Here is a 15,118-nt window from a genome sequence, read left to right on the forward strand (position 1 = left end):
TCAAATTCCACTTTTTCTCTCCGCAGAGCCCCACACCAAGCCAAAATCCCTGCTGTTCCCCACGAGGACACGAGATGCAGAGGCTCCGGAGCACGGGCACAACGAGCGCGCACCTTCCTCGGCCACAAGGTAGAGACAACCTGAGTCCCGGGGTGCCACGAGCAGCCCCGGGGACAGCCCCTTTTCCTGCCACCCCTTCCCCTTCCCGCCCCCGCGGAGCCAATGGGAGCCGCGAGGCGGGGAGGGCGACGGGAGGCGGCGCCGGCCCCGCCGCGGGGGGAGCGCAGAGCCGGGCGGCACCTTGCGGCGTTTGGAAGGTGAGTCCCGCCGGGGCCGCGAAGTTGGCCGGCTGGGGGGCACCGGCAGCGGGGGATGGAGGAAGAAAACGGCCTCTTCATCCTCCTTACCCCCACCCCTCGGCTCATTCATTCAACAAAGGGGCTGGTCCTCGCGCTTGGGAGCGGGCTGCGTGTGTGTGTGTGTGTGGGGGGATTTAGGTAAGCACAAAGAATTGGGGGGCTGGAGGGACCCTTTGCTGGCTGATGGAGCCCCCCCGTTTTTGTGTGGCTGCTGCACAGAGGCGAGGTGGGAGTGTGTTTTCCTCCCCGCCCCCCCAGCCCACTGTGTTGAGATCGTGGCTTTTTGCTGTTAAAGTGCTTAAAAGCAAAGCTGAACTAAGGTAATTCAGGTTGAAAGGGACCCTAGGGGTGGGATCTGGCCCAGCACCCGGCTCAGAGCAGGGTCTTCTGCTTGGGAAGCGGGTGCCTGCAAAGGAACCTCTGTGGGTGCTCTTGGATATTTCTGAGAGCCCAAAGGAGAGGCAGCACCAGCAGGACGAGCCCCTTGGGGCAATGAGGCCCCTTTCTTCCTCAGCACATGGAAATGCCCTAATCTACTGCTCTCCCCTGCCTGCAATCCCTGTTCGCGGTGCTTTTGTTGTCCAGTGGGCTTAAAATTCATGATTGTAGGGACTGGCTGGCTCCATCCGCCCGTCATGGTGCATCTGCTCCCACCGAGCATTACTTGAGCCTTACTCAGACGCCGCCTCCAGGAGTTTGTCTTTGGAACAAGCCCAATAAATAAATAGACGTCCAGATCTGCCTTTTGGCTGGGGACCGTTGCAAGGCTTGTACATTTTGTGGTGATTTGGTGCATTTTACATACTTAAGGCTGCTTGCAAAAGCTGCTGAGTTTTGCCTAAGCTTCTCAAAGTGAAAGTGGGGGTTGTAGCTGGGTGGAATGGCTGTGTGCACAGGCGGAAGGGAGCTTGTTCGCTCCGCTCGCGCTCACTCTTTGTACAGTGACTCATGGGTGCCCTTCACGGAACCACCTCCCCCTTCTCCGTACCTGGAGCTTCCTGGTGCGGCGCACGCTGCCCGGCAAAGCAGGGAGCATCTTTGGAGTGGCTCCTCTTAACATCCTGCCGGGTGGCTGAGCGGATCGTGGCTCCGCAGGGTAAGCCTGGAAAACCTCCTCTTTGCATGGAGCGGTCTGCTGGGTGCTTAGAAACTGCCTTTCCCCGTGTGTTTTCTGGGAGTTAGTCGAGGGGTAAAGCTCTCCGTATGGAGAGCAGACCTTTAAATGCATCCTAATACTGACTCCGCTAAACTCTGAAGTGCTCTTGTGTTGTGGGACAGAAGCAGTTCTCACTGTGCTGTATAACAGTGCTGGACTTCAGAAACAGTGATTGCCAAGTGAGGTTGGTCTTTGGTTTTTCCGAGCTGCTTTAAATGGGATGATGTAGCTGCCTTTCTTTGCCTTAGAAATGTGGGGCTTTTTGGAAAAGCTAAAAATAAAACTGAAAAGGAAAGTTCCTGTACCATGACAGCACGAATGCTTGGACTGGTTTTAGGGAGTACGCTGTGACTTTTTAGATGTCGTCTGAGAAAAGTGTACAAATTCCAAGGCTTTTGGCTCACACTTTTCTGTGCATCACAGGATTATTAGAAGAAACGCGTGACAAGCTGAGCTCATCTTCCACAAATGAAAATAGATTTCTTGCTTATTCTGTTCTTCATGGCCTTGCTTGCATTCGATTGAAAACTGAAGTTAGCTTTTTCTTTTGTCAAAAAGGTCAAAGAACTGCTTGATTGCTACCAACTTGTGTGTTTTTTTCCAAGCCTGTGCGGAACTTCATCAGCTCTGACTACAAGTTCACGGATTTCACTGAATTTGCTAACTAACTCTGTTAATATGAGTAAGCTGCAACCTGACTTCTCTCTTGTGCACTTGTCTCACTTCCTAGGCATGGGAAATTTTGTAATTTCAAAAGTTAGTTATTATGGCCCAGTTCCCTTATAGTCTTAAGAGTTTGCAGAACTGTCTGTAGCTGAAATAGATTTTTTTTTCAAGGTAGCAAAATGCAGCAATGACCCAGAGCTCCACCCTTAAAATGATCTGGGTTTACAGTTCATCCTGTCAGCAGCAGATGATAACAGGAGCCAACGGACTTTGTAAAGGGATCTGCAAAACAACCACCCTTTGTTAGGAAGTACAAGAAACAGGTTGAGACTAAACAACTAAAAGCCTAAGTCATATTTCTTTAAAGCCCAGCCTGTTGTTAGTCCTTTGACAGGTACAAGAATATGTCTCACTGGAGTTTACAGCTGCATGAAGGCGAAAGGATGTTGTGTGCCAGGGCCATGTTGTGTGGAAAAAGCCTTTTTCTGCACTTTGCAGGGAATTGGGCTCATTTACTCACACCGTGGCCTGTATAGGAGTTGAGGGGAACTTATACACATTCTGTTTGATGCCAGGGGTTTGTTCTTGTGGAGAAAAAGGTCATTGGTCTAGTTTGATGCCTTTCTTATCCTTCTGCATGGTTCTCACCTTGGAATCTTATTTCCAGAGATGGAAGTGTTGCAGCTTCCTTGACTTCAGGGGCAGCAAAACTGGGACTGTCAGCAGATACTAATGCAGGACCTAAGTCACCCTGATCAATTCTTCCCTTGGGAGCATGAGGCATGTGATGCTCCTTAGGAATGAAGAGCCTAAAAACCCCAATGCCACTAAGGCTGACAAACCTTTGCTTAAACTTAAGTCCAAGCTTGAAGGTGGCAACACTCAGTCCTGCTGCTGGCAACAGCCCCTGACTTTGTCCTGTCCTTCGCCATGCAGTTCCCAAGAGCTGTTGATGGAGTCCTCGGGTCCTCCAACGCTGTCTCCTTTCCAGCAGATGGAAGAGGGTTGTGTGTTGCAATTTGGGGCCCTTCATGGCATTTGTTTCGCTAGCTCATAGATCCTCAGGACTCAGCTTGTCTCCGCAGGCTGCCTGTGTAATCAAGAGGAGAGGAAAAGGCCTCTTTAGGATGTGCTACGCAGCATCCTCTAGTAGGCGTTTTAAAGTAGGTCAGATGAGTTGCAGTCTAGCAATGCTGATTTCTCTTTGTGGTCACCCTAGTTTCTTTTACTTCACATGTGTTGGACGTGGTGGCAGGTAGGTGAGATGAGTTAGCGAAACTCATTTCACTTTAATTGTGCAGGCAGCAGTTCTAAAATAAAATCTACAGGGAGTCACTGTTCAGCTTTCCTGAATTCCCCCCCATTTTAGCGCTTGTTTGTTGGGGTGGGTGAAACAAGAAACAAGTCACATGATTAAGTGCATTTCCAAAGGAATTCGGAGGAAAAACTATTGATTTCTGGTTTATTCACCAGTATGCTTCTGGTAAACTGTGTAAGCTCAAGAATAACTGTGCAAATTGGCCATCCAAGTATTCAGGCCTTGAATAGTAGCTAAAGAGCTTGTAGCTAAAGATGGCTTTTTTTATATCTCTTGCATCTAGTCTGAGTTGCAAGTTAAATAATAACTTATATAGCTTCTTTCCTTCTTGTAATCTGTGCTCTTTGAACCTGCTACATAACTGTTATTACTGCCATTCTTACACTGGTACAACTGCCTTGACATCGCTGTTTTTCCTGCTTCCCTTCTAGTATCACTGAAGTCGAGTGGTGACAAGTCAAGTCTCATTTTCTCATCTTAGATTAAAAAAAATATATATATATTGGACAGAAAAGAGGTATTACCTTGGGAGAAGCAGCCAGAATCAGGAGACTCTAGAAGCAGTAACAAAAGGTGTTCTCTGAAAATAAATGTTTTCTGCTACAGTAGCACTTTGTGGTGTCAGTTGCAGTGTGATAGGTATTGGACATAATATCCTGTGGCTGCCTTGAGGTATATGACATTTAGCTGAAAATATCTCTTTGATCTTACTAGGACTGCAGACAAATCAAATGATAACTACGTGCTGTGAGGAAGTACATTAATCAGGGCTAATATGGGGCGTAAGGCCCTTTCATGGCCTCTGTTCTTGTTTTGTGTAGAGTCAGTGCATACCTCTAATCAAAGTGGAGAGTAGGGAAGGAAAAAGATTAGCAGGGAAGGAAAAAGATTATTTTACTTGGTGTGTGTGTGTGTGCATATGTTGCAGGGGAAGTTGTATGTGTTTACCATAAGCATCGTTTCCTGCCCTTAGGAGCTGGTTGTGCATAGCTACCAGGTGTCTGAGGTTTGAGGTGCCTACAGTTATGAGCTGTAAAATCCTGCCTTTCGCTGGCTTTATAGATGGCATCAGGGAGAAAGCAAATCAAATAGGAAGGAGCAGGGGAGAGACTGGCAGGCTGTTTTGCTAAGGTGTCACAGCACTGCTGTTGGACTTTGAAGTGCTTTCTGAACAGTCTGCTTTCTTAATGACTCTAAGTGATATAACAGTATTCTAGGTAGTGCCTCTTTTCCAGGGCTGAGCCTGTTTCTGATGGCTCTGATTCATGATACAGGAGCTTAATTGAGAAATATCTTTAATTTGAGCTGGTGTCTTACTGTATGTATTTTTTTTTCTTCATTTGCATATAGAAAGCTTTGTGGAATGTGAAACAACCATACTTTATGCTTAAAAAAATATATATATTTTTCTGCACTTCATGTTCCCAAATAGTACATTTTAATCTGATCTTAAGATACAGGTGCCTTGGTCATTTAACCTGAACTCCTTCATAGACTGGAGAAATGATTCTTCTTGTACAAGTTAATTTAGATTTAATTTCCCCACTTTTCTATAAAGGAACATTACGGGGTTTCAGCATCACGTTCAATATGAAGGCTTTGTGCCAGAATGAATTCATCATTTTATTTCAGTAGGCATTTCAAGAATGTCTTATTTCGGTCTTGCACTGGAAAAGCTAGAAAGTTCAAAGTTGTTTGGGAAGAAGGGAAAGCTGTTGGCTTTTTCTTGTTGTTAAATAGATATATTTATTTTAAAGACTTCTACCACTTAGCACTCTGGTGCCCTAATATATTTCTGCAGTCCCACCTGAAAGGTGGAAAGACCTTGGGTTTTGGCTGAATCATAAATATTAGTGATCAGAATACGGGAGGGAAAAAGAAAAAAGAGATGATGGAAGGAGTTTGGGAATAGATAAGCAGTAAATCCTGTTCTTACTATAAAGCTATTGCATTCCCTTCAGCTGAGGACTGTGTTCTGACCTCAGTATCAGGTGCAGCTGGTGGCTTAGGCTGTTGCTGAGCTCTGGGACCCTGTGTGATGAGGAAGAGGAAGAAAGATGGATCTAGGCTGCTAATGTATCTTTTGCCTTTCTAGTTCATTAAGCTGCTCACCCAAGTCTGAATTTTGGTGCCTTTCATATTAAAAGCCAAAATTAATAGTCAGGTGGCAGCTGCAATGACCAGGGAGTGCGTACTATAAGAAAGAGAATTAGCAGCAGATAGACACATCAGGCTTTGAAATGCAGTATTGATTAATTCATTAAAATTAATAAGACACTCAATTATAGAATTCCCATTACATTTTTTTCAGTTTTTCTGGAGATAGAACAATTTTTATGTGCATATCCTTTAAAGAACACCTCACTTAAAATATTTAAGTATAGTGTCATTTCTTTCACAGACCACAAAAAATGTATTAACTCTTAGTGAAGCCCAAATTTGTCTGTGATCTGTTCACTAAAACACTGTTTTTTAAAGGTCCCTGGCTCTGGAAGACTTAATCGTAGTAGCATGTGCTAGGTAAGAATTGCTTTAGTGAGAGTAATCTAAGCCAGTGTATTACTGGACTAACAACACTGTAGTTAAGGTAGAGATCCAGATTCATTCAAAAGCTACAGACAAAAGCATTTTTTTTTTTTTCAGATATGAATCTTGTGTAACTAGTTCTTACCTGAAGACACTGAGAGAGGGAGTTTCTTCAGACTGGTTAATTTTTACCAAAATGGACAAGTTTATATAAAAACAAAGTGTGTAGCAGAACACTTTCTTTGACTTAAACTCAGGAATTCAAAGGAAAAGTTTGTGAAAGGGAATATGGGTTCTTAGAAAGGAAAAAAATGTCATTTTTTTGAAATTCTTCAGAAGTATGTATATAATCTCCATAATGCAGAAATGTGGTTTTCCAGCTACAGATCTTATTGCCTTGAGAAACCTAAATGGCTTTAAGCAGGATTTCCAGTGTAATTCTCTATGCTCTCCTAAGTATTGTGCTTTGTTAAATAATACCTTTAATAAAGGATTTGCTGAAGCTGTGGTTTGAGCTACTCAATTCCTGGCCCTTCTCCATGAAATGAGAAACTGCCATAGAAATATTCAGTTTTCGTACAGGAGGGAGGCCAAGAGGAAGATGAAGATGTAAAATGAAGATCCTAGAGTGACTGAATCTGAATCTTAATCCAGATTCTCTGGCGGTTCTAGTGAACTGCCATTTTCATGGATGTGGTCACAGCTAACACACTTTTCCACAACTATTTGGTTGAATTTTATTGCCAAGCTGCCCAGGAGAGCCAACTCCCCCGTTTAACCACCAAAGGGTAACCACAAGCCTCTAGTTCATGGCTGTTTTGCCTGTCTTGGGTCCTGCCTTGGAATAAGATGTGAGTTCAGGTTCAGTGTCTGTTTCTCTGGGGCTGAGCCAGAACAGGTAGCCTAGAACTGAATGCTGATGAGAGCCCTTAGCCGAGTCATCTTGTTCCTGATATTCAGTGTAACTTCTAAGACTCTCTAGTAATAGAGAGTTTCTAGTAATTGAGAGTTTCCGTGAAAAGAAACTTCTCCCACTCCTATCTGTAAAGGAAGATGACAGAATTGGATCCAAGTGTGTCTTGAAAACTTAAATAATGAAATTTAAGCACGCAGAGCCTTTGATCTGAGCTTCTAGTTCCTAATTTTGTGTGGGAAAAGTAGTGGCATTTACTGCGTCTTAATATGATTTTATTAACAGTATAGCTTAATTCTCCCAAATCACTGAGATTTTCACTGGGTAACCTTGCAGAAAGGCAGAGATGTGAGGGGAGGGAGAAGGAGATGCAGCAGCAATAGGCATATTGGATCACAGTTCTGTTGGTATAATAAAATATCTGCCTTTTAATTTCATGCTCCTCAAATTTCTCCCTGTTGCATCAGCCTGTAAAGCTGGTTAGCAAGGTGACTGAGGAAAATGCAGTCTTTTCCACTTCTGTTTCTCTTACATTCTTCTCTTATGTAGTGTTGACTCCCTTGATAGCTGAAATTATGATTTAAAATGCTGCAGCAAGGCCTTCACAAAGGCAGCAAAGTTCTCCTCTCCTGCTAGGCCGGTGCCCATAGAGTCTGAAAGAGTGGGAATAAATTACTTTCCCAGGCCCACTTTAATCCCTTGCTCATGTTCCTAAACAAGATTTTTGAGAGATTTGGGTGAAGAAAATTAAACTCACACTTTATCTTGATGAAGCTGTAGGCTGATGTCAGACTGGTGTGTCTTCTTTTGGCACTTGGTTCTACTTTTGTACCTTTTGTACCATTTTTGATTATATCAAAAATAAATGGAGAGGTGGGATGAGGATGGACTAACTTCTGCACTTTTTGTGCATGACTTTCTTCCTGTCTCCAGTCCTTGCTTATGCCATTGCAAGCCTTGGAGGGGGTGAAGGCTGGATAGGGAAGAAATATTGGACTCGATGCTTTGCTCTGTCAAGGAGCCAGTTCTGCTGATGGGGTGTTTAGGAGTCTTTAATTGTGGACCTCACTCAGAAAGGCTAAGGAGGTAAAGGTGGGGCTGGCAAAAATAGGGGTGGTCTTTCTTTTCAACAGCAGGAATAAGAAACCCAAAATGCCTAAATTGTGTCAGGGCTCTTTTAAAAGCAAGAAAAGTGGAGCACAAGCAGAATGCTTGGCTAGGTCTTTAAATAGAGGCAGCTGCTCATAAGCACCGTGTTTGAATTCTAGGGTCAATAAAGGCACATCCTTTGGTTAGGAAAGGCAAAAGAAGATCATTTGTTAGTATTCAAAAAGTGTCTAAATGCTTCAAGGACTTGTCATCAAGTGACTCACTGCACTCTCATAATGGGACTTCTGGCTTTAGGATGAGAGTAGTACTTGCTGCTACAGCATTCAGCTGATTTTGACAGCACCTCCTCCCAAACTTGTGTCTCACTCGTGATGAAGTCAGATTTAGGGGGAATGGAGCAGAAGAAGAAGTCAGAGAGTTTAAAAAATCAGAGATCTCATTAGCTCTTCATTGTAAGTGTCTGAGTGCCTGCTTTTCTGTTTGCTCTGTGCTTCTCTCATGTGAGTGCCTGTTGCAAAAGAACATTTGTGAGTGTTGAGGTGGCCACATTTGTAAGGACTTAGTTATCTCCTTACTTCAGTCAAAATGACTTTTATGTGCTGTGTATTTTTTCTGAAGTTATTGGCTACTTACAAAAGTCATGATGCCAAAATTAGCTTGGTCTCCTGCAGCTGATTAGGGGAACATGAGGGTGGCTTTTTTTTTTTTCTCTATGTTTATTTCACATCATAAATTTTATTTTAGAAACCTTTTACCTTTTTAGGAGCCAGTTCTCTATGATACTAACTAGGGACCTCCTGCAAGAGCCCTTCCTGCCTTCTGATCCAGTACTTTACTCATCCAGACGTAATCCAAATACCACCAACGGGGCTTGTGTGGGTTTTTTATTTGTTCTAGAAATGTTTCATCATATGCCGGCTTGGGACAGCATTAACTGCATCAATGTGCAATTCAAGAGATCCTGGTCATTGAGATGAAAAGAATCCTGCCCAAGCAGCAAGCAGCTTTCTGCCTTAAACATCCTACCTGTTTGTGTCATCAGGCTTTAAGTCTGGTATTGCAGGGGGTGCCTTGCATATCTGAAGATGTTTAGTTGCTCTTTGAATCCTACCCTGTTATTTTGGCTTGTTATCCAGGTGCAGTGACTTCAACAAACTGATCTCCTCCTACGTGTGGTGTAGCTGTGTTTGGTTTTGAAGAGCTGAGATTCTTCTGAACCCTGCTCCATCTGCACCCCCTGCAGCCGCAGGTAAATACCTTAAAATCCATTAGGATGAGCATGTGTAATCTCTATGGTCTGTCTTCCTCCTCTCCCATAAATTTATATGCTTTTCTTGTGTGTTGAGGTTTTTGTTAGCATTATTCTTTTCACTGGGGTATGAGTGTATGGAGCACCCAGAGGCTTCTGTGGCACAACCTGTGTTAACTTTAGCCTAAGCCTGGATGCCCTCTTAGTGAAAACGCTGAACTAAAATTCTTAATGAACTAAACGTACATATTCAGAAAGAGGGAGTCTGTTGTTACTTTGCATTCTTGGCAATTAGTGGATGAGTTGCTTGTGTTTTGAAAAGCCAGGCTCTCCCCTATCCCCTACCTTGTCTTGCAAAAAAAAAAAAAAAACCTCTCTATGGCAAAGACGTGGCTCTCAGCCACTCTTTTCCTTTTGATGTGGGCAACTAAAAAATAATACTAAAAACATACCTCTGAATTTGAATTCTCCTGTAGCGCGTTCATGATGAAAGGCTGGGAGGCTTCTCCCTGCACCTGCTGGGAACGTGCTCCTGGCTGGAGTTTTTCCATGAGGCTTTCATTGGAGGGTGACGTTCGCTACGGCTGAGCTCACCGTGGCCTCCTGCCATCCACAGGCAAAAGGGGCACTTTCCCCTGAGATGTTTGGCAGTCCCCTGTGCTGTAACACTGACCTGGCAGATAATTTAACAGAGCAGGCCCACGAGTAAGCACGGCTGTGGTGTAGTATTAAAGGACTTGGCATGGAACTCTCTGCAGGTTTGAAACCTGGAGCTGAAGGCTGCAAGATCTTGCTACAGCTGGTGGCTTTTCAGCACCAGTTCCCAAGCTTTTCTGTGCCTTTTTGCTCTTGCAAGATGTGTGGTACCTGCTCTGTGTGGCTTTTTTATTTTTATTCTGTTTAAACTTCCTCCAACCCCCAACTTTCTGAACTTCTAGCACCTATGCTGTCAATTCCTGATGGACATGCTTATGTTTGTTATCTGAAAGCCCTTGATACAAACTGGATTTTGATTGTCTGGGTGGTTCTCTGTCCTTAATAAGTGTAAGTTAATAAGTATGAATTGCCAAGTGTCCCTGCTTGAGCAGGGGTTTGGACTAGATGATCTCTAGAAGTCCCTTCCAACCTCAACTGTTCTGTGATTCTGTGAAACTGGGAGAAAGAGCGTGGAAGTAAAGCACCACAGGAACATACATCTCCTCACCTCTATGGCAGTGTTCTTTTACATCTGTTCCTTTGGTGAGTGTTATTTGTCCTCCTCTAATCTTGAAAAAATGATGTGGATTTGCAGGGCTGCCTTCTGCAGCAGGTTATAAGCTCCATTGTGGACCTCAGCTTCTTGCTTAAAAGCTATGATTTTAAACCAAAACAGAAGGATGTTGCTGCTGCCTCAAATATGTGCAGAATGATTTTTTGCAATCGAAATTCCTAGAGAAAGTGAGAAGTTTGTATGTTGATGGCAATTGTGCAGCAGGTATTCAGTAAGATCTGATGAACATGAAGGAAAGAAAAAGTCTATTAACTAAAGGATTTTTTTTTCCTTCTTTTTTTTTGTGTAACCTATGGAGATAACTCCATCAGTCACCTCTGGGTTTCAGTGGGATTGTTTGGGGGCTGTCTTAACAGCACTTAGTGCCTAACCTTGAGATCAAAAGTGGAGTGTTTCATGCGGTTACAGACCAAAAAATGTGGGTGGGCAGCTAGTGGGAATCCAGAAAGCGCGTGGGTGCTCGATTCCTTCAGAAACTGCCGGGATTTGGCACTGAGGCTGGTAAAGTATTTTTAAAAACCTCTTAGATATCTTTCTGGAAATTGGGTCTGATGTCGCTAATCAGTGCGAAGGATGAGGGGATTATTTTTTTTCATTCTGAAGTCATCGCAGTCTTTGATCCTTGCTACTTTCTAACAGATAAACAGGAGGAAATTGAGGGACAGCAACAGCAATGACTTTGGGGCTAGAGGGACTGACGCAAGAGGAAGATAAAAGAGGTATCTACACATGCAGTTTTATAAAACAATGAGGAGGGCAGGAGTGTTTATGGGCTTCAGAAGGGTATAAATGCCAAGGAATGGAGGGTGTGGAGGAAGGAAACTGTTTTGGTCTCGACCCTGCAAGTGCCTGTGCAGGCAGGTAGCTTCCCTCACGGTTTCTGCTGAAAGGAGCAGTTTCACTGAATGTCTGTCTCTGCTTGGAGTATTCCAGGGATGTGCTGGTGAGAGGGAGAGAGGCTTTGTTTGGCAAGGAGAACAGTTCGTGCCTTGATACTTCACTTTAAGGCTAAAAACACTTAAATCTGCAGTTGTTTGCACCTCTCATTGCCTGGCATCTATCAGTGCGGTCACCACAACTTGCGTAAAAGTCGCTATTTCAGCCAGTTTTTGCAACAAAGAACAGCTCAGAAAGAAAACCTCCTTAGGACCCAGTTGCTCCTGGCCCCAACTGTTGTCATTAGTGCTTGGAGCTCTAAACGGGAGCTGGCTACCATGGGGACACGGATTAATCTCACCCATCTCTCTGTAGTGTCTCAAAAGACCAGGACAAGAGAGGGTGGGCAGGGTGACAAGTGGGTCCAGGCTCAGGGACATGCAGAGATAGTGGATAAGCAAGAGTCTCTCTTGGGACTGCTCTCCTGAGATGCTAACGCCTTGCTTTTTCTATCCATTAGGATATCAGTTAGGGGACCCCAGGGGTTGCTTGATGACAAAGGTGTAAAAATGCCCTTTGGGGCTGCTAAAGCCATAGCAGAAATTTTCTTTTTTTGCATTGGTCTTTACAGCTGAAGTGGTTAGGGAGATTCCCACTCCAAATGCATTTGTAGTAGCAGATAGGTCAGAGAAGCTAATTTGAGGTAAATGTACAAGAAAAGTTAGACCAAATAGATAAATTAGGTGTTAATAAGTCACCAGGGCTGTATGTCATTCAACCGAGTGTCCCGAGGAGCTTGAATGTGGAACTGCAAAACTGCTGGCCAAGTTGTACATATAATTTATCATTACAGACAGCTGCTGTACCAGAGGGGTATGGGGTTGACAGTATAATTCCCATCTATAAAAAGGTTCTGGAGGGGATCCTGGGAACCAAACCGGCATATCGCACTACTATCTTACCAGGAGGAGCCATAATAAAGAGCTCTGAATCCACAAGTAAACGGGGCCTAATAGGAAATGCTCAGCGTGGCTTCTGAAAAGGGAAATCCTGCTGTCCTAGTAATGTGGGATGCCAGTAAGAAGAGGATTTGGATTTCCAGAAGACTTTCTGACAAGATCCTAAGTTGCTGGGGGTTTGGAGGAAAGGCTATTTTATGCTTTGGAAGCAGTCTGAGTGACAGGAAGCAAAGGGCAGGGCTTGATTTCACTTTTCAGGCTGGCACAGACTCATCACGGGGTGTGCCCTAGGTCCATATGGCAGCCTGGAGCAAGGAGCCAAATCTCCAGGCTTGCAGGTGATCTTAAACTCTTGGAGGTAGTTGGATGCCACCCCAGTGACGAGGAACTCCAGAAGTCACCTTGGAGTCATCACAGAGCTGCTTATTTCAGGGAAACGTCGCTGTGCAGCAGTGGTCAAAAAAGCTGCCACCGTCCTCAGGAAGGGGATGGAGGTTATAATTTTGCCCCTACAGTAGGTGCATCCACAGAAGTGCAGCTCTGGGCTCTACACAACAGGTAGGATACAGGAGTTAGAGAAGGGCAGCTAAATGATCAGAGAGATGGACCCCTTCAGGAGGGGCTGAAAAGAGTGGGATTCTTCTTTTCTTTTTTTTTTTTTTTTTTTCAGGAGAAGGGGAGGGAAGGAACATGGATGAGTTGTATAAAGGATAAAGTCATTGGATAAAGTTGAATGTGAAATCTGTCCATCTGATCTCATGCTCCTGCAGCTGAGGAGCTCTTGATGAGACCAAGAGGAGATTGATTTAAAGCAAATGGAAGAAAGTTCCTTGCTCAGCGGGTGTCGAACATCTGGAATGTGCTACTTTAGTATCAGCACGTTCAAAAAAGGATTATATGGATTTATGGGCAGCAGGTCTGTATATGGATACTAAAAGGCTTAAGCAGGGTTCTATCCTGATAAAACAGGTCTAGTTGCTGGGGGAGATGTGAGGGAAAGGTCTTGCGAAGGTGGATGACAGGTGTGACCCAGCGAGGTATTTCTTTTATGGGTTCCTTTAATTCTTGAGCATGTGGATAGGGAGCAGAGAGGGAGCAATTCTGACAAAACCATCTCCGTCACCTGCAGGAACGTGGGGAAGAATCAGTGCACATAGCTCAGAATAGGTGCAATGGCCATAGACTTTATGGTCCTAAACCGGATGAATCCCATGTGCGTTGCCCTCGCAAGAGAATCTTTGGGACCTTTCCTCTCCCCAGAATTCTCTTCCATGAGTTTTTCATGGGAAACGATCATCCAAGTGGGCAGCAAACATTGGACTTTCCTTGCGTGTGAGCTGAGATATATATATATATATTTTAATTAAAAGTGTCTTATCCCTCATGGAAGTGATTTCTTTTTAAACGCTGTCTTCAGCAGGGTGTGCATGTGAACTTTGCTTTAATTAAGGGCGAGGAATCTGTTTTACATAACTGTATCACCAGATTCTCATGAGAGAGTGAAAACAGCCCAGAGGGAATGATGAAAAGGCCGGCAAAATCAGTCGCCTCGCAGATGGCAGGTCTGATTCAGAGCCCTCTTGGTCCAGTCTACCTGGAGGACTTGCCCCTGGCTGCAAAGACTGACTGCAGAGAGGCAAATCAACAGTCTCCTTCGTACCTTTATTTTGAGGCGCCGATTTATGGCTGTGGGCACATCTAGATGGCTGTCCCCATAGTAGCAACAGCCAAATGGGACTCAGATTTAATTCTGAGCCTTTTCTCTGTGGCTTTGTGCTCATTCTGAGGACTTCTTCCACTGTGCCTAGTGTGGAGGGAATTACAGTACTTGATTTGCCCATCTTTTACAGGGAGGGAAACTGTTGGGGTGAGAGCAGCTCTTGACACTGCAACTGGATCTGTCTCTGTTCACAAATCCAGATGCTTCTGGAAATGTGTTTTGTTTGTATATATATGCTTATATATACACAAACATATATATACTGTATGTATATATTTAAGGCTGTCTATTTAGATTTAATTTCAGTTCTAACACTGAAATGGGAGAGGGAATAGATAAGAAAAATGTTTCTGCTTTTGGTATCGTTATGGAGGGAAAATCCGGGGTGGTGCTTGTTTGTTTATGTTTGTTTGTTTGTTTGCTTCTCTTAAGAAATAAGTGGTAAGTGTGTTAATACTCACTTGTTGGAAGCAGAGCATGTAAACAAAAGAGGATCTCTCTCACTGTGCACAAAGACAAATATGAAAAACAAACCACAAACTCCGTAAAGAGGCTAATGAGTTTTATGAGTCAAACCTGGTCTGTCATTAACATCTGCTGCCTGTATGTGGCAACTGAAGTGAGCACCCCTTGGAGAAAGCCTTGCGTGCCGGAGGCGTTTTATTACCTCCAAAGAGAATGTTTCTTACCAGGATTTCAGTGTGTTGTTGAAGAAGCCAAGCTGTTGATAGACTGCACTGTCGTGACCTTGCAGTTTCTGGCTGAACCTGTTGGCTCTCAATTATTTTTTCCAAAGCAAAAAGCCTGGTGAGTTTTGGCGTGTTTGTTGCATCCAGGGATATGAGGGGCAGATGCTTTTCCTTTCTGTTAAATTAATCTGAACTAAAAAGCTGATGCCACTGAGTTTCATCCATAAAGGATTTCTGCTGCTTTTCTCTGCACAGAAAACTGTCTCTAGAAGGGTGTCTAGGAGTTCAGGTTTCTTTGTAATCCAAA

The 15,118-nt window shown here is 44.0% G+C and overlaps 1 protein-coding gene across 1 annotated transcript in view; it reads left to right on the top strand.

Moving 5' to 3' along the window:
* Nucleotides 1–202: 202 nt before the first annotated feature.
* The window catches only part of PAK1 (p21 (RAC1) activated kinase 1), a 58,480-nt gene continuing 43,564 nt past the window's right edge, over nt 203–15,118 (top strand). The window contains exon 1 of the mRNA XM_088534992.1: nt 203–317. The gene's annotated coding sequence lies outside the window, so the exon portion shown is untranslated. The remainder of the gene's footprint in view (nt 318–15,118) is intronic.

The sequence above is a fragment of the Tinamus guttatus genome, unplaced genomic scaffold, assembly GCF_059628265.1.
Source record: "Tinamus guttatus ecotype Peru unplaced genomic scaffold, ASM5962826v1 Tinamus_guttatus_pri_ptg000602l, whole genome shotgun sequence".
Taxonomy (NCBI): Eukaryota; Metazoa; Chordata; class Aves; order Tinamiformes; family Tinamidae; genus Tinamus; species Tinamus guttatus.